The sequence below is a fragment of the Aotus nancymaae genome, unplaced genomic scaffold (assembly GCF_030222135.1).
Source record: "Aotus nancymaae isolate 86718 unplaced genomic scaffold, 86718_ANA_hifiasm-v0.15.2.pri h1tg000022l_1, whole genome shotgun sequence".
Lineage (NCBI taxonomy): Eukaryota > Metazoa > Chordata > Mammalia > Primates > Aotidae > Aotus > Aotus nancymaae.
The window spans coordinates 30,158,084-30,184,210 of record NW_026988435.1 but is presented as its reverse complement, the minus strand read 5'-3'; the positions used below and the strand labels follow the sequence as shown (position 1 = coordinate 30,184,210).

The 26,127-nt window shown below is 38.4% G+C and overlaps 1 protein-coding gene and 1 long non-coding RNA gene across 2 annotated transcripts in view; one reads left to right on the top strand and one right to left on the bottom strand.

The window, feature by feature from the left end:
* LOC135276389 (uncharacterized) overlaps positions 1–1,389 on the bottom strand; it is a 248,628-nt gene extending 247,239 nt beyond the window's left edge. The window contains exons 1-2 of the long non-coding RNA XR_010343925.1: positions 1,331–1,389; positions 181–280 (exon numbers count right to left, since the gene is read on the bottom strand). This is a non-coding gene — a long non-coding RNA (uncharacterized LOC135276389). The remainder of the gene's footprint in view (positions 1–180; positions 281–1,330) is intronic.
* The window catches only part of CYYR1 (cysteine and tyrosine rich 1), a 108,342-nt gene that overhangs the window by 36,609 nt on the left and 45,606 nt on the right, over positions 1–26,127 (top strand).

Sequence of the window (26,127 nt, the reverse complement as noted above, 5' to 3'; positions counted from 1 at the left end):
TGATTTCAGCACCACACAGTCTCTGAGTCGCTGCATATGCCATTCTTTCTATCTGCTAAACTTTTCCCCATACCTTCTCGTATGCTCCTCAGTTAATCAACCTAGGCTCATCAATCACAACTTCCCCAACATCATAACCTAGGAAAACTCTGAATCCACGCACAAGGTAAAATTCCTTACCTTATTGTCGTCCACTTAATGCCTTTCCATCACAGAACATATCAGTATTTCTTGGCCTTTTTGACCAGAATTTCCATGAGTGCAGGATCTCTATCTGGGCCTGGCACACAGTAGGTAATATTTATTGAATCAATGAACAAGTAAATGTAGCATCCAGAAAACTAAGAATAACTCTAAAGCATATAGAAATGATATCGTTTAGTGGAGGAGAATGCAGATCAAGGAACAGATGAAAACCGACCCAGTTAAAGGACTGTGATGCAGTGGTGCCCAGGTAACATCAAGATGCATAGACATTTCCAATTTGGTGTCTCAGGGCTGCTAGTGTTATAAAAATAGTGCATAAAAATCAAAGGGAAAAAGTTACCATTTTCTTTCTACCTAAGTATTGAATTTTAAAAGCAAAGCTTCAGGCTCTTTATAATCACATTAGGATGACTCTGGTTATGCATTCCTGAAATGAAAACCTCTGAAGAATGGAGGAAATAGTGTTTAAAATGTACTTAGGTGACTTTCGTAGACCTTCCAAAAAAAAGTCTTATGTTCCTGCCTTACCTGATTTTGAAATGTTATAATTTGCCATCACCTCCTTTTGATACACTATTTTTTAAATCACACAGACTACAGACATACTCATTCATTAAAGGTATAATAAGGCATCTCATGGAAAAGCAGGGCTTAGTGCCTGTGTAGCTTTCAACAGTAGGTTATTTCTACCCTCTTGATATGGTTTGGCTCTGTGTCCCCACCCAAATCTCATGTTAAATTGTAATCCCCACATGTCAGGAAGGTGGGAAGCGATTGAATCATGGGGGTGGACTTTGCCCTTGCTGTTCTTGTAATAGATTCTCATGAGATCTGGTTGTTTAAAAGTGTGTAGCAGCTCCACCATCACTCTCTCTCCTGCTGCTATGTGAAGACGTGCTTGCTTCCCCTTCACCTTTCACCATGGTTATACATTTCTTGAGGCCTCCCAGCCATGTTTCTTGTATGGCCTGCAGAACTGTGAGTCAATTAAACCTCTTTTCTTTATAAACTACCCCATCACAGGTTGTTCTGTATATCAGTGTGAGAACAGACAAATAGACTTCTTTCTCATGCTTCTCTGGCAAATTAGAGCTTAAGTGGCAAAGAAAACATACAAACTCACTGATTTTCACTGCATGAGTAAGGTACAAACATCATCCCATGGAGGTAGCTCAGAATTCACTCCACTCTTCAGCCTGATAGAAAAAAAGAAAAGAGGTTTAATTGACTCAGACTCAGACTTCCACAGGCTGTACAGGAAGCACAGCTGGGGAGGACTCAGGAAATTTACAATCATGGTGGAAGGTGGAGGAGAAGCAAGCATGACTTCACATGTTGGAGCAAGAGAGAGAGAGTGAAGGGAGAAATGCTGCAACTTTTAAACAACCAGATCTCATGAGAACTCTATCATGATAACAGCAAGAAGGAAGTGCAGTGATTCAATTCTCTCCCACCAGGCTCCTCCTTCAACATGTGGGGATTATAGTTTGATAGGAGATTTGGGTGGGGACACAGATTCAAAACCGTGTGAGTCATATTTAGGGGAAAGTACATCAGATAGACATTTTTTTTTCTTTTTTTTAATTGCATTTTAGGTATTGGGGTACATGTGAAGAACATGCAAGATTGTTGCATAGGTACACACGTGGCAGTGTGGTTTGCTGCATTTCTCCCCATGCTATCTCTCCCCAACTCCCCACCCCCTGCTGTCCCTCCCCTATTTATTTTTATGGGAATTTCAGCTGCAGGATGAGCAGAACAGCTGTCAAGGAATAACACAATCTTGCAGTAGTCATTCAATCCAGCTTCCCTGTGGTGAGCACAAGCCACTGATACAAAATATTTGTGAAACCAATCAGAAGAGACGTCCCTGGTGATCCAAGTGTTTTTGTTAGTATAATAATGGACTGGTATAAAAAATTACTCCTTGAAAATAAGGAGGATGCAAGCTTTTGTGTATCACAGCAAATGTACACTTATGCATGCCTGCTGCATTAGCACAGCTTGGCACAGTTATTCTCTTTGGCATCCTTAATTACTGTAGGAGCTGTATGATTGGCTGTAGTCAGTGTCTTTCTGGGCCATTAACACTGAAACAGTGATGTTGCATCATTGTTACAGACTTGTCCTAGTGTCAGATTTTTATCAGTGATGACCTTGGCAAACTTGTCAATGAATTTCTCTGCTGCTTCATAATCAGCAGCTGTTTTATCACCACAGATCTTTTAAAATGTAATGCTATGTCTTTTCTTAAATTTATGCTGCCAGCTGGTTGAATATTGAATTTCCTCAATTTTCAGATCATGATAGACCTGTTCGTTTCATGATCACCATACAATTTAGTGGCATGTGTTTACCGTGATGCTAATGGATTCACTCTTTCAATACATGATCGAGATTTTCATTTTCAGCCTTATGCAATATTTTCTATTTTTTAATTAACTTTTCACAGAACTTCAAACGTTTTCCTTATGTTTCTTCAAATTGTATATGCTGGTCATTCCAACACTGTGCTCTTCTGTAAGACGTTTCACACTTACACCATTGTCCAGTTTCTCCAACAGCTTGACTTTCTGTGCTGTAGATAAGCTTAAATGTTTTTTTTTTTTCTTTTTCATATCACTGTTATCCATAGGGGTGTCTGTGGGGTTTTGTTTGTTTTTGTTTCTCTTTTTTTTAAATCATAAACTCAATCAAATGATAAGTCTGCGGGAGTTTGTTTTGTTTTTTTTTTTGACATTTTTGACAATATCTTTACACCACAGAACAGAGAATTAGAAAAAATAAATAAGTAAATAAACAGTGAGTGACAGGCATAGGTCTTGGTTTCACGTGGGGCATCATGGAGAACCTGCCATTGACGTATCTGGTGTGCACCCTTTGTGGACATGCTTGTGCGGAAGAATCTGGGCATGCAAGGAAAAGCTACGTCACAGCTGAAGGAGGCTCAGAGGGTCTTTTTCCCCTTCTGGGTGCTGAGTCAGCTGTGTTGTACACCTGCGTGTTGAATGCAACCTGTCACATGAGTTCAGGTGTGGAATTGTCTACTTGTGGTGTCATGTCAGTGCCCAAAATTTTTGAATTTCAGAACATTTTGGATTACAGATTTTAAGATTAAGGATGCTCAACATATATGTTTGTGTATGTATGTGTACGTACATACACATGCATGTTTATATGTATATATACACATATGTATATGTGTATATAGAGAAATATACACATACAGGCATACATATATATACACACACACGCACATATACATGTAACTTTATACTTCCTATTGGTTCTGTTTTTTCCGGAGAACCCATAATACACTAGTTGATGCTTTTTCATGAACAGTTTTTAAATGTGCTGCCTGTAATATGGGCAAAATAACAGGATCCTTAACTTCTAGTTGCCAGTAAAATTTCTTTATTAAAAAAATAATGTTATTATGGGCAAAACAATCATTCAGGCTGCTTGAGCAGATTTAATTCCATAAGTAGTTTCTCAACTCTGTTGACTTTCAGAACATACAAACAAAATTGGCTGATAAAACTAAGCTTCACTGTAATATCCCAAATCATATAGCTTAGGTTTGCCCTAGTCTCTGATAGAAGAATGGTTTACTTATTTACTGTAGTTGTAGAGTTGCTTACCAACACTTATGTATGTCAACATATATCAGCACTTCTGTTGATATCTGTCAGTGTTTCAACACATTTCATCATTGTCACTAGAAAAGATGGGAAGGATAGCCATAACATAAAGTTTTCAGGAAAGGTGCTTTTGAAGATAAACTGTTCATTGTTACCAAAGGTCTAAGGGCTAACTCTGCAACCTCTCTGAATACACACCTCTGCCCCTCAATCATTCCAGCAAACAGCTAAGTGCTTAATAAGGTAAAATCCAATAGCATTGAACCACAGTGACCTGTGTCAAAAATAGCACTATGTACAGCTGATAATTTTTAATTAAATGAAATAGAGACTGATGATATCATTCTTGGCTGTTGCAAACCGTGCTCCCCTAAGCTTTCAGGATCCGCATTTATATGCACTATGCTACTGGTTCAGCTAGCCTTCAAATCTGCAAGAGGGCGCTTATTCCCAAACCATGCTAATGACTGCTGCTGGATCCAGTAAAACCATACTTTGTATAGATTTAATCCATTTTAGGCAAAGCTAAGAGTTATCATTTGTAGTTGAAATTTATATAAAATTGTGGTTACCTGTTTTCTTCATGAATTACTTTACAAATGTATTGCATGGCATTCACTGAGTGAGTGAGTGCTTCCAATATATACTATGTGACTCTGTTTGTAAAAGGTGACTTATAGCCAGTTTATCGGAAATGCAATTATTTATTAAAACTCTGTATTTATTAAAACTCTAAAAAAGATGCAAAAGAAACATATGTAAGATTATCTAATGTGATAAACATAGCATGGACTTTGAGCTAGACATACTCCTATTCAAATTCCCACCTCTAAATGCCACTTACTAAGTGACCTTAGGCAAGTTACTAACCTCCTCTGACTCTCACTTTCTTTATATGTTAGGAAACAGTGATAATACACATCTACTGGATGGTTGTGACAAAGAAGTACTATATGTAAAGTGTCAGTGTAAGTGCCTTCACAAGGAAGAACTCAATAATTATTTTAATCTCACCTGTGACCCTTTGTTTGCTTCTAATAATGGACTCTGTTTGCATGAAACATACTGAACCAACAACGTTTTGTAGTGTTAGCCCACCTGGTCCAGAGAAATCTTTGTTGAAAAAGCTTATAAAAGATTTATTTGAATGATCCTCCATCTCTTACATGTTTTCTTCTCTGATGGCCACATTTATTCAGTAACCAAGCTCCCATAACAGTAGGTCAAATTGATTTCTGATCAGGAAATTGCTCCTCTTTGAATATATAAATAATTCTACCATCCAATAGATTGAACTGAGTCTTAGACTTTATTTTTCTCCCCCATTTCAAGTGCTTCACAAAGTTGCTGTGTTCGTCCATTCTTGTGTTGCTGTGAAGACTTGAGGCTGGGTAATTTATAAAGGAAAGAAATTTATTTTGGCTCATGGTTCTACAGGCTATACAGGAAGCATAGCACTGGCATCTGGTTCTGGTGAGGGCCTCAGGAAGCTTCCACTCATGGCAAAAGGCAAATGAGAAGCAGGCACATCACATGGTGAAAGAAGGGGCAAAAGAGAGAGAGCACAAAGGCTCCAGTCTCCTTTAAACAACCAGGTCTCACATGAACTACCAGAGCAAGAACTCACTCCTTATCGTGAAAATGGCACCAAGCCATTCCTGGGGGATGTGCTCCGTGACCTAAACACCTCCCACTAGGCCCACCTGCAACACTGGGGGTCACATTTCAACATGAGATTTGGAGGGGACACACATCCAAATCATATCAGTTGCATTAAGAAATGTCTGTAAAATAGTATTTAATAGGAACTTCTAAAAGAAATCAAAGCTTTAAAATGTAAGCCTTTTGAACTAAAAGCAGACACTTAGCTATTAACAAAAATGAGAATATTTTTGGAATACAATGAATATTTTTATTTCTCTTCTGTGAAAATAGTTTTTCTGTAGTGATATTTGCTGCTTTTGATTGACTGTGCACCAAGATATCTGCCAGAATGTCTCTGGTTTTTTACTCATCAGTGTTGCTGATTTTTTTCTTTTAACTTTTATTTATAGAATTGCTTTAGTTTATTTCTATATGTTATTTTTATGAAACAGTTCATTCTTTTGTCTTTTTTAAAAAGGTAACGATTCTTTAGCCTTCATTATCTCTGATTTTGTAGAATATTATAGTTCTAGAAAACCAACAGGTGCACACACCCTCAGATCTATTATATTATTTGAAAAAAAAATTCTCCTGGAACCTATAAAAGATTCTGATGCCTCAAACCTGAATTTAGCTTTGAATTTGGCAGCAGTACTCTTTATACAATAGCAGTGTTCTGGAGGAGCTGAGCTTTCTTTATATATGATTCATCTGGCCATATTCAGGCAAAATAAAGAAATGTGCAAAAGCAGCAGTGAAATGGAGTATATTCATGCCAGCATAAACCACTTTTACTTGATGATGAAAACACATCTATTCAATAATCGGTAATTGTCCATATAATGAAAGATTTCTAAATTCAGAAAGAATATAAAATGCTACCTATTTGGCAGGTTTTTTTTTTCTTGGTTGGCTTTCTAATCTTTGAGGTTTGTACAGCATTCGATGAGCAAAATTAAAAGTGATTTGACCTTATTTGGTTATGTAAGTTGGGTTATATTTTACATAATTAAAATGTATCAATTTTACACAACTTCATGCCTTTAAAAAAAGAGACCATAATACTTGAGAAATTATGCCTGGTTAATTCCGAATTCCAAACCCTAGTTTATTGATGAGACTACTTATTCTGGTAATATTTTGGCCTGAGGAGAAAACAAGAGGGAAACTGGTAGTATTTCTGGCCTTTGCTGTAGCTCTAATTTGTTCCAAATGTCCAAATGCTTTTATATGTGTGTTTCTCATGCAGAACAGAGTTACGTGGGATAGCCTAGCATCCCCCGACTTCTGATCACTCATGTTGTTAGCACACTTGCAAATTGGGAAGACAAAAAGGCCACAGCCTTTTCACCTTTGGGGTCAACTTTATTTTCTGATTCATTGTAAGTGATTAACGTAGCTTTTGCCTTCTCTGAGGCAGGTGTTGAGAATTAACAAGGTCACAGTGTTTGGAGGACACATGATATGCTCCTAAGGGGTTCTTGAATTTTTAAATGCTTTCACAATCCTTATTTCCTTTGGCATCTAAAACCCTGACGTACAGCAGAAATTATTATACAACTTTAAGATTTAAAAAAAAAAAAGTTTTTAACCAAAAGTTAAAGAGGTAAAGAGGCTTACACGGTGTTTACAAAGTCACTTAGCTAATAAATGGTTGACTTGAGATTGGAACTTGGATTTTCTGAATCTTATAGCAGGATACAAAGGTGGAAAAAATATGTGTTCCTGGAATCCTTATTCAGCATTAAAGTTCATTCATTTCTTTTTCATTTGAAACAGTTGTTTTAAATATTATTGGAATTATCATATTTATAAAATAATTCAAATGGTTGTCATAATCCTAACATGCAAGTAGCTTCTACTTTACTAGTAAGAGGTTTAAAATGGAACTTTTGTAAAACAGTTAATTGTTTTAAACTTTTTTTTTTTTGAGACAGAGTTTTGCTCTGTCGCCCAGGCTGGAGTACAGTGACACCATCTTGGCTCACTGCAAACTACACCTCCCAAGTTCAAGCAATTCTCAAGCCTCAGCCTCCCTAGTAGCTGGGATTGTAGGCACCTGCTACCACGCCCAGCTAGTTTTTGTATTTTTAGTATAGACGGGGTTTCACCATGTTGGCCAGGCTGATTTCAAACTCTTAACCTCAGGTAATCCACCCACCTCGGCCTCCCAAAGTGCTGGGATTACAGGCGTGAGCCACCACGCCCAGCCTTTTTTAACTTTTAAGTGCAGGGGTACACGTTTAGGTTTATTACACAGGTAAACTTGTATCATGGGGGTTTGTTGTACAGATTATTTCCTCATCCAAGTAATAAGCCTAGTACCCATTAGTTATTTTTCGTGATCTCTCCCTTGTCACCCCCTCCACCCTCCAAAAGACCCCAGTATCCATTGTTCCTGTCTTTGTGTCTATGTGTTCTCATCCTTTAGCTCCTATTTATAAGTGAGAACATGCAGTATTTGGTTTATTGTTCCTGTGCTAATTTACTAAGGATAATGGCCTCTGGCTCCATCCACATCAGTAAATTAGGAACTGCCTGTAACTAACTTTCAGCAAGCTTAAAAAAAAATTCTTCATTCAATTCGAACCATCCACAAAGTCAGCACAGTAAAATGATTCATACGTAAGCAATGATTATAGGGATTCGGGGGGCGGGGTCAGTTAGCCCAGCATACCATTATTTAACAAGTGCATCCTTTCAGAAAACAGATAAACTTCCATTTAACACAGTTAGTACTATAAATTTGCTTATTAAATATCCTGTACACATATAAGAATAACCTCTTTTTAGTTAAAAAGTTACAGGGATCAAAAATAAGATGAACATCTCCATGGACCAAAAATAGGAATAGAAATCTAAAGGTGTTAGTGCTGAAGCCTCTGGGGAAGGGAAAGGGCAGGGGCAGCAGGAATTAAATTCCAAAGTCCTGTGCTCAAGGTGGGGGACCCTCATGGTTGGGGGCTGGAACCAGGCTCACTGCTTGGATCTTTGAGCTTTTATGGGGCAGAGATGAGCTCACCCATGTATCCAAGAGGATGATATGACTGTAATAAAATAATACAGTAGAGCCATTGAATATTCATTTAAATTAATATTTTTTAATATTCTTAAAGATATAAAGGAAGAAACTTATTGAAAAAAATTTGAAAGAGCAATGAAGAAAAATAGGCAGAAATAAAAAAGTGTAAGATAAAAAAGAACAGAAGAAAGAAGAAGAGGAAAAGGAATTAGAAATATTGAAAGTCAAAATTAAGAGTGGCACTGAAACTTTTTTTTTTTTTTTTTTTTTTTGAGACGGAGTTTCGCTCTTGTTACCCAGGCTGGAGTGCAATGGCGCGATCTCGGCTCACCGCTACCTCCGCTTCCTGGGTTCAGGCAATTCTCCTGCCTCAGCCTCCTGAGTAGCTGGGATTACAGGCACGCGCCACCACGCCCAGCTAATTTTTTGTATTTTTAGTAGAGACGGGGTTTCACCATGTTGACCAAGATGGTCTCGATCTCTTGACCTCGTGATCCACCTGCCTCGGCCTCCCAAAGTGCTGGGATTACAGGCGTGAGCCACCGCGCCCGGCCGAAACTTTTTTATTGTATGGAATTAGATCTGTAGAGAGATTTAATGAATTGGAAGATGATACTGAGGATTTAATGTAGGGCATCAAAAAGGGGATGACGGAGGGAATGGTCTACAACTCTCATTCCAGTCATCCATTTATTGCCTCTTAGCTCCAAATTCACCTTTCAATGCATGCTCCGTGAGAACAGATGGATTCCTTTCAGCATTTCTCTTACAAAGTGAGCATGACATTGACACTTCTCAGTCAAGGGCACTGGAAATAAGACTTTAGAGGGGAGTATTATAAACATCATCTTTACCTGTAGTCATTTATTTTCTTAAAAAACAAAATATGTGGAGCAAAGTGACAAAATGCTCATGGCAGTGTATTCTTGATAATGGGTACATGGTTGTTTGGTAAGTGATCTTTTACATGTTTACACAAAAAATGTTCAATTAACAAATTTTTTTAAAAAATCAGTTACAGAGAGAGAGTGAGAAGGGCAGGGCACAACTGAAGTTGGCTTCCAGGTTGATGAGCAAGCATGTTCAGCTTCCAGGCATCTGAATTTAACAAAACTGCCTAAAACAAGGCTAAGCCTTTATTTCTCTACCACAAGGTAATTTGTTTTTAAATGTCTTGTACAGTTTGTTGCTGAGAAAAGAGAATTAGGATTTCAGACATACAGGCCAAATATATTTTCCTGTTTTCCACAACATCAACTTTGATTGGAGCGGTCAAAACATTCAATGTAAGCAATTTAATCCAACAATATTTGAAATTGTTGGATTAAATTCAAGAGTAGCAAATTTGGATAGCCTAGTGGATTCAAGTTGAGAGTAAGCACTTTTTAATGATATGGAATTGCATTTAATGTCAGAGCAAACATATATTTTGAGAAGTAAAATAAAGAATAAGAAATACAAATATCTATATACATACACATACATTGTTCGAGCTCTAATACCAAAATGTAAAACAACTCTCAGCATATGAAATGTTTAAACATAGCAGGTATTGGCAACTCCTGACCTACACATGAAATACCTATACATATGCAGATATTTTAATGGTAAACCTGGACCTTAGAACATATTTTTCTGATAGGAATCATGTAATCTCTGGTGGTGAAGAAGCTGTCTCACAAAAGCTCATTCAGTGAGCCACAAATTTATCAGAACTCCGAATTTTTATGTTGTTCTTTTAGGGAAATAGTCCCAATTCCAGTTGGTGGAATTGGGCCACATGCCCATCTACTCTAATTTTCCCTACTCTTGATTATTATTCCAGAGGGGAGAACTGGTTGCTTTTTTTTTTTTCTCATTTCTCCTTTGGTTACTCAGGAACTAAAGAGATTTCTTCTTCTCTTTTCCTCCTTTCTGGTGACCAAAGAGTATGTCTCTCTGTATTATTCTGTTCTCATGCTGCTGGTAAAGACATACCCAAGACTGGATAATTTACAAAGAAAAAGAGGTTTAAAGGACTTATAGTTCCACATAGCTGGGGAGGCCTCACAATCATGGTGGAAGGTGAAAGCCACATCTTACATGGTGGCAGACAAGAGGGAATGAGAGCCAAGGCAATGGGGAAACCCCTTATAAAACCATCAGATCTTGTGAGATTTTTTCACTACCATGAGAACAGCATGGTAGTGCTGTTTTTTATCTTACACTTTTTTATTTCTTAGTCAATTCACGCTGCTGTAACAAAATGCCATAGACTGTGGGCTGAAGCAACAGATGTTTATTTTTAACAGTTCTGGAGGTTGGATGTCCAAGATCAAGGTGCTGGCAGATTCACTTCCTGGTGAGGTCCCTCTTTCTGGCCTGCAGATGGCTGCCTACTCATTGTGTACTCACATGGCAGACAGAGAGCACAGGCTTTGATCTCTCTTTCTCCTCTTGTAAGGACACAAATCATGAGGTCCCTACCCTCACGATCTCATCTAAACCTAATTACCTGCCAAAGCCTACCTTCAAATATCATCACACTGGGGGTTAGGGCTTCTTATATGACTTTTTTTGGGGGGACACACACATTCTATCTCTAACAGTTGGATATCCCTATCTTAAAGATAACTAAGCCAGAATCTTAGAGAGTGTTCTTCTCTCTCTTTCTCTCTCTCTCTCTCTCTCTCTCTCTCTCTCTCTCTCTCTCTCATATGAGTAAGATAGAGAGTTTTGGTTAGGTTTTTTGCAAAGTAAGTAGCCACTTAGAATAAGGTCAAGTTGAGGTAGGTGACAATACTTTGCATTTCCCATTTAACTATTTGTTAAATATGTACTGATTGTCTATTATATGCTAGACTTTCCTGCAATGATATTTAACTGTCTAATATGGTAACCACATGTGGCTATTGAGCACTTGAAATTTTGCTATTAAAACTCAAGGATGAAATTTTTATTTTTTTTTATTTTAATTAAAATTTAAATAGCCCGTGTAGCTAGTGGCTGTTGCATTGGACAGCACAGTGCTAGACACTGGTTTTGGTGCCAGGGAGAGAACAGAGAATGATTTAGTTAAGATTTCCTGCTTGCTATGGATTTTGCATGGGTGAAAGTGAGTGGGAAAGGCAATGGAGGAAAGAGGGTAGACACATTTAGCATGTAAATAAATACTCAGGAAAATGTATTGCAGGCAAGATGGTGTGATGAGGTTAGACAACCTACATTAGACTGAGTGGTCACGAAGACCTCTCTGACAAGATGACATTTGATCTAGAGCCTGAAATTTCCAGAGATGAAAGAGAAGAGCATTCAGGCCAGAAAAGATTTTGGAGTGGTCCAATAACAAGAAGAACACTGGTGTGGCTGGAGCATCATAACTGAATGAATGAGTGGCAGAAAACTCCACCTCCCAAGTTCAAGCGATTCTTAAGCCTCAGCCTCCCTAGTAGTTAGGATTATAGGCACCCGCCACCACGCCCAGCTGGTTTTTGTATTTTTAGTAGAGAGGGGGTTTTTCACCATGTTGGCCAGGCTGACTTCAAACTCCTGACCTCAGGTAATCCACCCACCTCAGCCTCCCAAAGTGTTGGGATAGCAGGAGGAAGAAATAAATTGACATAGGTCAGATGACACAGAGTCTGGCAGACCACAAGGCAGAGGTTGGATGTGACTCCTAAGCATAGCAGAAAGCCATGGGAATTTTAAATAAGGGAATGGAATGATCTGATTTTTATTTTATTTGAAAGACCACTTGTTGCCATGTGGTAAACCGATTGTGAGGGGTAAGAAAAGAAGCAGAGACATAACCTTGGAATTATCTCAGGGGAGCAAGGGAAAGAGAAATGGGGCTCTTCCTCAGAAAATAGCACAGGCATAAAGAAAAATGAATATATTCAGACTATATTATAGAGGTAGCATCAATAGTAATTGTTGATAGATTAAAAGGACAAAGTTAGACAAAACTAGGAGAACTTCTAGAAAAGAGGCAAAAACTGTATTATGTTATTAATGCAACAAATTGCCTTTTTTGGCAGCTTCCTATTATATTTTCAATCCTCATCTCGTTCACCACAGATAAACTTCTAAAATAATGCAGATGATGTCTTTCCTCTGTCTTAACATTTTCAATATTTCCTCATCACTTAACATGTGCAAGATTCTTTGCCTCCTGACAAAGTCCAGACTTCCCTTCAGCCAAGCCTTCCTCAAAGCCTGTGTTCCCACCAAGCTGAACATTCACACTTTCATACCCATTGTTTGTTGTGCTCAGAACACTTGATTTCTTCCTGTGTCTGGAAAAACTTATTCACCTTTCCAGTCTTAATAACCTCTTGTAGAATTCAATTATCCTGAGAACAAAACTGCCCTTGAATTCATTTCCCTTGTTGGGATCTTTCACTGTATGTGATAATTTGCTGTGTCTCCATCTCTCCTGATAGACTGGATTTTCAAGGTCAGGAACCTGGTGTTATATCTTTGTGGCATCATCATATCCTCCAGCGTAGAGTGGGTGCTCATAAATGTGGTTGAAATAAATTAAAGTTTATCCTACTATGCAACATTATAACTGGTAAAAGAAAATATGTTCTCTGGAAATTTAAGATGTGAAAGCAAAAAGTCCATTTTAATCGAAACAGAACTAAATTTTGCAAGCAATCACTGTCCATAAGTTGTCCATAAGTTAGGGAGAGGATTCTCCCTAAATATAAATAACCCTTAAAAAACACCATCTTTGCATATTTCTATGTCAGTCTTTTTAAGGTTTTTAAAACAAATTTTGAGGGGAAGTGCTATTATGGATGCCTTTGAAGTTCTGATAAAAGCTACTGAATCATTTAACAGATCCAGGACTTTGTGAATAATTTTAGGGATTTTCAAGTCCACTAAAACCCATTTATGGAGTAGATCAAAACTAGGTCAAGGTATCTTCTATAAGCTTCTAAAAATATATATGGTAAATCTTGTCTATGGTGGAAATATTGTCCATATTACCAATTTTTATTAAGCTTCTAGTGGAAGTGTCTGATACTGTGATTGGTTGAAATGTGCTTAAAACTAAAAGTGAAATCTTTGTTCAAGAAGGCACAGAGTTTTGACAGAATACCACATGGAACAATACAACATCAATGTAAAACTGTTGGTGACTTTTCACTTTAGATAGAATTCATTTGTAAGATGATGACAGAGTCAACTTTTCAATCCATACCACCACAGGTCCTTCCTTGAAGGACAAAACAGCTAACAAGGATACAGTACGGCAAAAAGAAAAACATTGAAAATACTACCTTTGACCAAAAAAGAAATGGACTGAATTTTCTTTATAAAACATCAGCAAATATTTTATCTGTCTTTTCATATTTTCTTCTTTGATTATATAATTGTCCTGCCTCTATCTAGAGGCTCTGTCATGAGTAAGCTATGGGTGGGTAGACTGCAATGTACAGCATGTATCCATGACCCAAATGAAACAATATTTTTCTGACCATTCTCTTTGGAATAGGATATACTGAAGAGTTCAATAGAGATAGCAGTACATCATGAATTCTATAAAAGAAAGAAATGGAAATATCATTCCTTAGTCAAGATCACTACAAGATAATGTAGGTCATTATTTGCTATTACTGATTGATGTTGAGTGTTTCTTTTGGATAAGTTAGTCCTGATGATTCTTATTGGAATTTGTTATTTAATTTGGTGTCCATTCAGTGTACCACCTGTTTAGAAAATGTAAGAACTAAGAAAATACCTGAACATATCTCCAGGTGAAAATCGATTAGCAGTGCTATTTAATTTAACCAGATGTCTTTAGTATACATATAAAGTAGTATCAGTCTGGGCTAGTTAGCCTGATGGGTTAATTGATGGGGGAACCAAGGTTGCTGATTTAACCTCTTAAAACTGTTTCACCTGGATTACTACAATTGCCTCTTAATTCACCTCCCTATTTTATTCTCTTTTTTAAGATTTTTATTTTACTTTAAGTTCCGAGACACATGTGCAGGACATTCAGGTTTGTTACATAGGTAAACATGTGCCATGGTGATTTGCTGAACCTATCAACCCATCCCCTAAGTAGTAAGCCCTGCATGCATTAGCTATTTATCCTGATGCTCTCCCTCCCTCTGTATCCCTGGCAGGCCCAAGTGTGTGTTGTTCCCCTCCCTGTGTTCATGTGTTCTCATTGTTCAGTTCTCATTTATAAATGAGAACACACACAGTGTTAGGTTTTCTGTTCCTGCGCCAGTTTGCTGAAGATAATGGCTTCCAGCTCCATCCATATCCCTGCAAAAGACATGATCTCATATGTTTGTTGGCTGCAAAACACTCAACATCACTGATCATCAGATAAATGCAAATCAAAACCACAATGAGATACCATCTCATGCCAGTCAGAATGGTGATGATTAAAAAGGTCAGGAAACAATAGATGCTGGCGAGGCTATGAAGAAATAGAAACTCTTTTACACTGTTGGTGGGAATGTAAATTAGTTCAACCATTGTGGAAGATAGTATGGTGATTCTTCAAGGATCTAGAACCAGAAATACCATTTCACCCAGCAATCCTATTACTGGGTATATACCAAAAGGAATATAAATCATTCTACTTTAAAGACATATGCATACGTAGGTTTATTGCAGCACTGTTTACAACAGAAAAGACACAGAACCAACCCAAATGCCCATCAATGATAGGCTGGATAAAGAAAATGTGGTACAGCATGTTCTCACTCATAGGCGGGTAATGAACAATGAGAACACATGGACACAGGGAGGGGAGCATCACACACTGGGGTCTGTTGAGGGGGCCAAGGGAGGGACAGCAGGGGGATGGGGAGGTCAGGGAGGGATAACATGGGGAGAAATGCCAGATGTAGGTGACAGTGTACCTATGCAACATTCCTGCATGATCTGCACCTGTACCCCAGAACCTAAAGTACAATAAGAAAGAAAGAAAGAAAGAAAAAGAAAGAAAGAAAGAAAGAAAGAGAAGAAAAAGAAAGAAAGAAAGAAGAAAGAAAGAAAATGTGGTGCATATACACCACAGAATACTATGCAGCCATAAAAAGGAATGAGATCATGTCTTTTGCAGGGACGTGAATGAAGCTGGAAACCATCAGCAGCAAACTAACAGAGGAACAGAAAACCAAACATCACATGTTCTCACTTATAAGTGGGAGGTGGACATCGAGAACTCATGGACCCAGAGAAGGGAACAACACATACCACGGCCTATTGGCGGGTAGGGGGTGAGGGGAGGAAACTTAAAGGATGGATCAATAGGTGCAGCAAACCACCATGGCACACATATACCTGTGTAGCAAGGTATACACTTTGTGCATCTATATCGCTTTTTTTTTAGAAGAAATAAAGTAAAAAAGGACATGATCTTATTCCTTTTTATGGCTTCATAGTATTCTATGGTGTATACGTACTACATTTTCTTTTTCCAGTCCAACATTGATGGACATGGGTTGATTCCATGTCTTTGCTATTGTGAATAGTGCTGCAATGAGCATAGGCATGCATCTATCTTTATAATAGGATGATTTATAATCCTTTGGGTATAAGTAATGGGATTGCTGGGTGAAATGGTATTTCTGGTTCTAGATCCTTGAGGAATCGCCACACTGTCTAATTTACATCCGCACCAACAGTGTAAAAGCGTTCTTGTTTCTCACAGCCTCGCCAGCATCTGTTGTTTCTTGACTTTTTAATATCCCTACTTTATTCTCAATTTTGGTAGTCTGTTCTCAGCCAGCAACCAGGGTTATTTCTTTCAAAAACCTGAGATAGGATCATGCCACTGCTCTGCTCAAAACTCTTCAGTAGTTTCCTATTTTTACACAGAGTGAGAGCCAAAGTCTTGAATGGCCTACAAGTTACTCAAGACCTGGGCCCTTAACCTCTGACCTCATGTCCTGCCATTTTTCCCACATGCACTTTCCTTTAGCCACATGGGCTTCACTGCTTGAATATGTCAGGTTCCCTTCAGGTCCCTCCTCTAGCTGTGCCATCTGTCTGGAATGCTGTTACCCAGATGTCTCCCTGACCAACTCCTTCACCATTTTCAAGTCCTTATTTCCTAATTCTTCTGCATCCCTTCCCCGATCCTGACTGACTCATTCTTTTATACGTTGTAGAATTTTATAGCTTCTGACAATATTTATACTTTACTTATGTATTATGTGCATTGTCTGTTCCCCAATCCCCCTCTAGGATGAAATCTCTCCAAGGACAGTTATCTTATTTAATGATAAATTCCAAACATCTAAAATAGCATTTGGCACATAGTCAACCCTCAATAAATATTTGTTGAATCAAATGAATGAGTGGATTGCTATATAGTCTAAGATTTTCTTATTAATTCATTCTAGGGATACCAAAACATATAAAACTTGGAACTATCTTCCAAAAACTACCTCTAACCTTAGGAACTATATTAAATTGTTAGCAGTGGATCACAAACAGGCCTAAATAAATGAGCAATGATAGTTTACCCGAAGCTATTCTACTTCAGGAGAAAAGACATCTGTGGTAAGGATTTCAGTGATACTCCAAAAATGTAAATTACTGCCTAATTTCAGAACTCAGAGTGACACCCTGATCCTGAGCCCCATCCCCTTCTTAAGGTAGTCAGTTGTTGAAGAACTGGGATCAAAATTAACTGAAGCATTTGTTAAGTGTCAGAAGGCTGAGCTTTAGGATGATATTGGTCAGGCAGCATCATGAATGATGGAGCTACAATCAATGAAGTAGCATAATGTCTGCATTTTACAAATGAGATTAAAGCAGCAACGTCTTAGTCTGTTTGCTGCACCTATAACAGAATACCACAGACTGGGTAATTTATAAAGAAAAGATATTTATTTGGCCCATGATTCTGGAAGCTGGGAAGTCCAAGAGCATGGTGCCAACATCTGCCAGAGTCATTCCATGGCAGAAGGCAGAGGCAGAAGTGAGCACACGAGACAGACAGAGGGAATTGGGTCAAACTCATCCTTTTATCAAGCACTCACACCTACAATAACTAATCCACCCTTGGGATAACAGCTTTAATTCATTCATCAGGGCAGGACCTTTATGACCTCCTCACCACTTAAAGGCCCAACCTCCCAATAACATTACATTGCCAATTAAATTTCAACATGAGTTTTGGAGCAGACGTTCAAATCGTAACACATAGGGCAAAGTAGTGTCTTAGACAACCATGTCAGTGGTCTAAGTTTGGAATTTCAGGTGGTCACATACACACAGCTGCTGATTTCTACTTTCATAACCAAGACACTGTCTTTGCATTGCCTTCCCAAATCCTCAGGAAGTGGTTGCACCTATGTTTGAAATCAGTCCTTTCTTAACAATCCAACCTCCTCAACATGGCTGCGTTCAGTCAGTCAGTGTGAGGGCTGAGATACAAAGGTTCGTGGACACTGTGGGCCAAGACCTCAGGGCCAGGTGAGAGGAGTACTGATAAGCCTTCAAGTCACAAACAAGCGCTGAGGTCCCCCCAAAAATACCTGTATGTTCTTGTGTGGAAACCTTCTGGCATCTCTTAGAGGTTTAATAAAGAATCGTCTGGGGCCAGGCACGGTGGCTCACGCCTGTAATCCTAGCACTTTGGGAGGCCAAGGTGGGTGGACAACCTGAGCTCAGAAGTTTGAGGCCAGCCTGGGCAACATGGTGAAACCCCTGTCTCTACTAAAAATAGAAAATTAGCCAGGCATGGTGGTGTGTGCCTGTAATCCCAGCTACTCGGGAGGCTGAGGCAGGAGAATTGCTTGAATCTGGGAGATGAAGGTTGCAGTGAGCCAAGATTGAGTGACTGCACTCCGGCCTGGGCAACAAAGCAAGACTCTGTCTCCAAAAAAAAACAAAGAAAGAATTATCTGGGCTCTCTCGAATTTTGGAATTCCCCTTCCCATTCCAGGAAGTTTGAAAATACCTGATTCCTCATCTGAGTCTTCTTTTACAAAAGAATTAAAGAGGATTTGTTTTTTACAAACTAAATGTATCCAGATAGATAAATAAATTTTTTCTGCTACATTTTTCTTTCAGTTGCAAGCCACTTCTGGGAAATAATTAGATTTATCTGACAGGGTACTTGAAAGATTAGAGGTAATACCATATCAAACCTGTCTAATAATATGAAAAGTAAACAATGGATTTTAGAAGGACAGGCTTGAATAATCTTAGTAGAGCTGCTCTATTTCTTTCATAGTAAATCACTTTATTGATAGGTACATTATTTTTTAACCTTGATTATAGTCAAAATTATAATTGGATAGATTATCCAACTGAATGCTTAAATCCTGGCTAAACATTGCTTTAACTATTCCCTAGAATCCTTTCATTACTTGCTAGCTTATAGTTGAATTTTAGTATTCAGTTAAGCAAAGGAATTTGAAGCAAATCAATTATCACACATTCCTTAAAATGTATCAAACATTCTAGAGGCCAATATAAGTGCATTTAAGTTTGACCATCATCAAACATAATATGTACAGACACTATTGCCTATTTAAACAGAGAATTAAAAATTGATTACATTTTTGGAGACCTCTGTAAACTTATCAAAACTAGAGAACTTATCATGTAACAGAATCCTTCAGCTTGATATTCTGCAATCAATATTTTTAAAGTGCAACTTTCAGAAGAATGTATTTCAGATTTTTAACCTTAATAGCAGTGGACTTGCTTGTAGTACTGAAATCTCAAACTTTTTTCATAATTTAGCAGCTATTGGCCATCTATGAATAAATGCATTTATCTTTATCAAATAACAAGTTTTTTTCAACGTGCTTTCATAATGTGCTAAGTAGTTTTTGCCCATTCCGTATGATATTGGCTGTGGGTTTGTCATAAATAGCTTTTATTAATTTGAGATCGGTTCCATCGATATCTAATTTATTGAGAGTTTTTAGCATAAAGGGCTGTTGAATTTTGTCAAAGGCCTTCTCTGCATCTATTGAGAAAATTATGTGGTTTTTGTCTTTGTTTCTGTTTATGTGTTGGATTACGTTTGTAGATTTGCATATGTTGAACAAGCCTTGCATCCCTGGGATGAAGCCTACTTGATCATGGTGGGTAAGCTTTTTGATGTGCTGTTGGATTCAGTTTGCCAGTATTTTATTGAAGATTTTTGCATCAGTGTTCATCATGGATATTGGGGCTGTAGTTTCCTTTTTTAGTTGTGTCTCTGCCAGCTTTTGGTATCAGGATGATGACGGTCTCATAGAAAGAGTTAGGGAGTATTCCGTCCTTTTATATTGTTTGGAATAGTTTTGTAAGGAATGGTACCAGCTCCTCTTTGTAAATCTGGTAGAATTTGGCTGTGAACCCATCTGGACCTGGACTTTTTTTGGTTGGTAGGCTATTAATTGCTGCCTCAACTTCAAACCTTGTTATTGGTCTAATCAGGGTTTCGACTTCTTCCTGGCTTAGTCTTGGGAGTGTGCAAGTGTCCAGGAATTTATCCATTTCTTCCAGATTTACTGGTTCCTGTGCATAGAGCTGTTTGTAGTAATCTCTGATGGTAGTTTGCATTTCCTAGGAATCGGTGGTGATCTCCCCTTTATCATTTTTTATTGCATCTGTTTTCTTGTTTATTAGTCTAGCTAGTGGTCTATTTTGTTGATCTTTTCAAAAAACCAGCTCCTGGATTTATTGATTTTTTGAAGGGTTTTTATGTCTCTATCTCCTTCAGTTCTGCTCTGATCTTAGTTATTTCTTGTCTTCTGCTTGCTTTTGAGTATTTTTTATCTTGCTCCTCTAGATCTTTCAACTTTGACGATAGGGTGTCAATTTTAGATCTTTCCTTGTTTCTCATGTGGGCATTTATTGCTATAAATTTCCCTTTAGACACTGCTTTAAATGTGTCCCATAGATTCTGGTACATTTTCTTTGTTCTCATTGGTTTCAAAGAACATTTTTATTTCTGCCTTCATTTCACTGTTTATCCATTTGCCATTCAGGAACAAGTTGTTCAGTTTCCATGTGATTGTGTGGTTTTGAATACTTTTCTTAATTGTGAGTTCTAATTTGATTGTGCTGTGGTCTAAGAGACTGTTTGTTATGATTTCCATTCTTTTACATTTGCTTAGGAGTGATTTACTTCCAATTATGTGGTCAATCTTAGAGTAAGTGGGATGTAGTGCCGAGCAAGGATGCCCTCTCTCACCACTCCCATTCAATATAGTATTAGAAGTTGTAACCAGAGCAATTAGTCAAGAAAACAAATAAGGGGCATTCAATTAGGAAAAGAAAAAGTCAAACTGTCCCTATTTACAGACGACATGATTGTATATTTCGAAGATCCCATCATCTCAGCCCAAAACCTCCTTAAGTTGATAAGCAACTTCGGCAAAGTCTCAGGATACAAAATCAATATGAAAAAATCACAAGCATTGCTATACACCACCAACAGACAAGCAGAGAGCCAAATCATGAGCAAACTCCCATTTTCAATTGCTACAAAGAGGATAAAATACGTAGGAATATAACTAACAAAGGATGTAAAAGATCTCTTCAAGGAAAACTATAAACCACTGATCAAGGAAATAGGAGAGGACACAAACAGATGGAAAAACATTCCATACTCATGCTTAGGAAGAATTGATATGGTGAAAATGGCCATACTGCCCAAAGTAATTTATAGATTCAGTGCTATCCCCATCAAGCTACCATTGACCTTCTTTACAGAACTGGAAAAAAACACCGTAAACTTCATGTGGAACCAAAAGAGAGCCCTCATAGCCAAGACAATCCTAAGCAAAAAGAACAAAGATGGAGGCATCATGCTAACTGACTTCAAACTATACTACAAGGCTACAGTAATCAAAACAGCATGATACTGGTACCAAAACAGAGATATAGACCAATTGGAAAGAACAGAGGCCTCGGAAGTAATGCCACACATCTACAACCATCTGATCTTTGACAAACCCGACAAAAACAAGCAATGGGGAAAGGATTCCCTGTTTAATAAATGGTGGGGGGAAAAACTGACTAGCCATATGCAGGAAGCTGAAACTGAACCCCTTCCTTACACCTTATACAAAAATTAACTCCATAAGGATTAAAGATTTAAACCTAAGAACTAACACCATAAAAAAACCCTAAAAGAAAACCTAGGCAACGCCATTCAGGACATAGGCATAGGCAAGGACTTCATGACTAAAACACCAAAAGCAATGGCAACAAAAGCCAAAATAGACAAATGGGATCTAATTAAACTCCAGAGCTTCTACACAGCAAAAGAAACAATTATTAGAGTGAACCAGCAACCAACAGAACGGGAAAAAAAATTTGCAATCTACCCATCTGACAAAGGGCTAATATCCAGAATCTACAAAGAACTAAAGTAGATTTACAAGAAAAAAAACAAACCCATTCAAAAATGGGCAAAGGATATGAACAGACACTTTTCAAAAGAAGAAATTTATGCGGCCAACAAACATATGAAAAAATGCTCATCATCACTGGTCATTAGAGAAATGCAAATCAAAACCACATTGAGATACCACCTCACGCCAGTCATAATAGTGATCATTAAAAAATCTGGAGACAACAGATGCTGGAGAGGATGTGGAGAAAAAGGAACACTTTTACACTGTTAGTGGGAGTTTAAATTAGTTCAACCATTATGGAAGACGGTGTGGTGATTCCTCAAGGATCTAGAAATAGAAATTCCATTTGACCCAGCAATCCCATTACTGGGTATATACCCAAAGGATTACAAATTGTTCTATTATAAAGACACATGCACACATATGTTCTTTGTGGCACTGTTTAGGATAGAAAAGACCTGGAACCAACCCAAATGCCCATCAATGATGGACTGGACAAAGAAAATGTGGCACATCATATACACCATGGAATACTATGCAGCCATAAAAAGTGATGAGTTTGTGTCCTTTGTAGAGACATGGATCAATCTAGAAACCATCATTCTCAGCAAAATGACACAAGAACAGAAAGCCAAACACCACATGTTTTCACTCATAGGTGGGTGATGAACAATGATAACACTTGGGTACAGGGAAGGGAACAACAGTCACTGGGCTAGGTGGCAGGGTGGAGGAGAGTGGAGGGGAGGGACAGCAGGGGGCAAGGAGGATGGGGAGGGATAACACCAGGAGAAATGCCTGATGTAGGCAATGGGGTGGGGGTTAGGATGTAAACAGCAAACCACCATGGCAAGTATGTACCTATGCAGCAATCCTGCAGGATGCAGGATGTGCACATGTACCCCACAGCCCAAAGTACAATAAAAAAAAAATTTTTTTTAAGTAAAAAAAAAAAATGTGCTAAATATGTTTTACCCTAAAGTTCAAGTTGGCTTTCAAAGGGCCCTTATAAACCACCAAACTGTCACAATGCAAATTATGTAGCAAAAGAAATTATACAGTGATTTAAATGGAACTTCTTGGAAGGATGCATGATCCTAAATGCAATCAGTGTTTATCATTAAATACTGGAAATCGGATTATACACCAAAAAGTCTACTCTATATGTATGATTGGCATTGAAAAGTATTTTTAGACTCAGATACTCACATGGGCTTTGCAAGTAGTATAAAGCAAAGAGCCATAGTCTACCCTAAATATTCCAACTTCTTACATGTCATACAACTGCTTCATTCTACAGAATTTCAGGCACCAGAAAGAACTGCCTTGACCAGAAGGAACCAAGTCAAAAAAGGTGGGGAGGGCTAGCGTGGAAACAAATTTCTGAGGGAAAAATTACCCATATGAAAGAGCCTAAGAAAGTGAAATTTCACTTACACCTTTTTTTAGTACTTACAACATATTTTAAACCTGTCTTTTGTGTGAATGACACTACAAGCATTGTGGAAGAAAAAGAGTAAGTACAAACTCTTTTACAGATTTATAGTATAGTTACTGGAGTTTTTAGTATTACTTCAGATCAAGTACAGAACCATATAAATGGTATAGAAAGAAAACGCTCCATGAGTTGGGGAGAAAGAGATCAGTTCTGAATAAAAAGATCAAGGAGGCTGACACAGGTGGATCATTTGAACTCAGGAGTTTAAGACCAGCCTGGGCAACATGATGAAACCCCATCTCTACAAAAAATGCAAAAAAAAAAAAAGTAGCTGGGCACGAATGGTGTGTGCCTATAGTCCCAGCTACTTAGGGGACTGAGGCAGGAGGATCGCTTGAATGCCAGTGGTTGAGGCTGCAGTGAGCCAAGATTGTGCTCCAGCCTTGCTGACAGAGTGAGACCTTCTCTCTCAAAAAGAAAAAAAAAAGAGATCAGGGTGGGTTTTACTGAAGAAAAAGCATTTAATATGGAGGAGACAAGGTGTGCAAGAGTTGACTGGAAAACAGTAAGTGGTCCAAGAGGGCTGAACAAAATAAAATAAGCCTGGAAAGGAAGTTTGGACCAGTTAGTGGAAGGCATTGAAGGCCAGAGATCCAAAGCAATTCCCCAGAGCAACCAGTATGTTCTTCGATTACTTCACATGTCTACTGGCACATAGGACAGAGAGTATGCATGAGTGATGAGTTCACTGAACCAGTGATAAAAGAGACAAAAGCTCAACTTACAAGAAAAAACATGGGAAAAAAGAAGTAGAACTATCATGCATACCACATTGAATTGTGAAAAGCATGTCCAGTTATAATTTTTCTATCTTTGTTATTTATTTAATAACTATTTATTGAAGAAGTGTGATATAGTAGTAGGGGACATGTGGAAGAATTGGTTTGGGTCCAATTAGACCTGCCTTCAGATCTCAGATCCACTAATTGCTTAGTCTAAGCGTCAATTTTTTCATCTGTTAAATGGGCATAATGCTGCTTCTTTGCAGAGTTACTGTGCACATTAAGTGAGATACTGTGAGTAAAAGCCTTATTACATGGCCTGGCAAGTGGTTAGTGCTCAAAATAAGTTAGTTCCCTCTAATTCTGGCCTTCTTTATACACTACCCTGTCTCTTTCTCTAGTCTGTTGTCTCCCTCCACTAAGAAACTAGGGCTACTTCTGTGTTGCTGTAAAGGAATAGCTGAGGCTGAGTAATTTATAAAGAAAATAGGTTTATTTGGCTCACGGTTCTGCAGGTGATACAAGAAGCACGACACCAGCATCTGCTTCTGGTGAGGGCCTGTGGCTGCCTCCATTTGCAGTAGATGGCAGAGGGAGCTGGTGTGTGCAGAGATCACATAGTGATAGAGGAAGCAAAAGCCAGGGAGGTGCGAGGCTCTTTTGGTCAACCAGCTCTTGAAAGAACTAATAGAGTAAAAAATCATTACCACAAAAACAGTACCAAGGCATTCATGGACAATCTTCCCCAATAACCCAAATACTTCCCATTAGGCTCCATCTCCAACACTGGGGATCAAATTTCAACAGATTTGGAGGGGGTCAAACAAACCAAATTAGAGCAGTACTTTTCTCTATTCTGCAGACCCTAGTATTACATCTAAACATAAGCAAGAGTAATTTACGGAGCCCCCACCCAATGTCTGGGACTCAGCTCAGGTCATCTCTCTATAGGTTGTTTCTCTCTTAACTTGGGCGTGGTTTTTTTCCTCTTTGGACTTTTGCCCAGTCAGCCTTCTAGAGCCTTGATCTTTCTAAGACCAAGCCTCTTTCTTCTCCTTGCTAAACGCCACAACTCCCACTTTATCCCCTTTTCTGGAACTTGGTCTGGTCAATAGGTTTTTGCTACTAATGAACTTCACTGATATTTAGGGTCTGACCAGTCTCCACGGTATTGCCTACTTCTGGATTGGGTCCTGGGCTGTGTCTTTCAAAATCCTTGCTTTTTATGGAATGAAGCCACCTCTCCCCACAGTGGCTTCATGGGAGCACTAACTTGGGTCTATTGCCACACCACTGGAATTTCCCCTGGACCCTGCAACTAAGGAAGTGACTGTGTGTGTATCGAGGGTTGGCATGGCTCCTGATCCTAGTCTCAGCCTCCAGGGATCTATACCAGGCCTGCCCACTTCTGCAGCATTCTTAAAGTTACAAGATGACAAGGCCCAGTTCTTAGATTTAAGGATCATATAATATAGTAAGGGATATGAGATGAGAGAAAGACTAAGGACTGTGCAAGGCAGAATATGGTGTTTTACAGAAGCACAAAGCATCCCATAAATTCACAGAAGCAAGATTTCAATCACGTTGAACTGCCAGAGTGAAAGCAACATTTGAGCTTGGCTTTCAATGATAGATATCAGCAGACATAAATGAAAAGACATGACTAGAACAAGGAAGCAACATGAACAAAGACACAGAGGCAGAATACGTAGTAGGTGCGGGAACTGGAGAGAATCTGGTCTGGATCCAGATTGTGGAAAATATTAAATGCCCAGCTAGGGAAAAGCACTCACTATGATGACTATTTGAGACCAGGGCTATGGTATACAGCCACACAGGTTACGCATGGCCAGTTCCAGGGGTCCCATTCATATGCATTAGGGATTGGCAGACCTTTTCTGTTTTATCTAGCCTGAGAGTAAATATTTTGCAACTACTCAACTCTGCCTTTGCAGCTCAAAAAAAGTTATAGACAATGCGTACACACATGAATTTGGATGCGTCCCAATGAAATTTTATTTATAGTCACTGAAATTTGAATTTCACAAAATATTACTCTTTTGACTTT